The sequence below is a fragment of the Octodon degus genome, unplaced genomic scaffold (assembly GCF_000260255.1).
Source record: "Octodon degus isolate 3935 unplaced genomic scaffold, OctDeg1.0 scaffold00246, whole genome shotgun sequence".
NCBI classification, from domain to species: domain Eukaryota; kingdom Metazoa; phylum Chordata; class Mammalia; order Rodentia; family Octodontidae; genus Octodon; species Octodon degus.
This window is the reverse complement of record NW_004524822.1, coordinates 2,498,956-2,499,791: the sequence shown is the minus strand read 5'-3', so window position 1 is coordinate 2,499,791 and position 836 is coordinate 2,498,956. Positions and strand designations below refer to the sequence as shown.

The 836-nt window shown below is 42.5% G+C and overlaps 1 protein-coding gene across 1 annotated transcript in view; it reads left to right on the top strand.

Moving 5' to 3' along the window:
* The window catches only part of Syne1 (spectrin repeat containing nuclear envelope protein 1), a 564,055-nt gene that overhangs the window by 181,560 nt on the left and 381,659 nt on the right, over positions 1 to 836 (top strand). The window lies entirely within an intron of this gene.

Genomic DNA, 836 nt, shown 5'->3' with positions numbered 1-836 from the left:
TTTCTGGAATCTTGATTATTATATGTCTGGGTGTGGTTTTCATTGGATTGATATTATTTGGAGTTCTATATGCGCCGGGCTTGTGCTCTGGGTCTGTTCAGGATCCCGCGGCCCCTGTTGTCTCACTCACTCGCCGGGCCTGCGCTCTGGGTCTATTCAGGATCCCCTTTAATCTCTTTCAATAGCACTTATAACTGTTCTTTAAAGTGTGTATATTTTTTACATTTTCCTGTTCTTTCCCCTTCCACAGCCTTGTGAACAAGGCCGCCGTCTGAAGCGCATTCACGCTGTGGCAAATATCGGCAGGGCACTGACCTTCCTCGAAGGGAGAAAGGTAAGAGAGCAACGCAGTTGAAGCCGGTGTAGAAGAAAGAAAGCATGAGGGTGCTGGTGTTCCAGTATCTGCTGCAGGGTAAAAACTCTGCATGCTCTTTATGCAGATTAGGTACACAGTATCTTTGTGAATTCAGTGTAGATTTACAGAAAAAAAAAAGTTGCAAAAAAGATTCCATCGATACACTTCAATCATCTTCTAAGGTTGAGAATATGCACAACTGTAAAATTGGTACTAAAATTTTAAAAAATTGAAATTGGTGGTGCTACTGATAACCGAAGTGAGCCCATGTCCCGAACTCCATCGGACCCAGCCCAGTATCACACTGCATATTTAATTGTCTCTTCCTTCTATGGCAGGTTCTCAGGTTTTTCGTTCATCTGTTAAGACTTTTGACCTTTCTGATATTGTTGGTCCATTATTTTTGCAGAACATGTTGTCATCGTTGGGTTGAAGTTATGGAATGTGATAGTGTACCCTTCCCTGTGTATCATATTAGTGG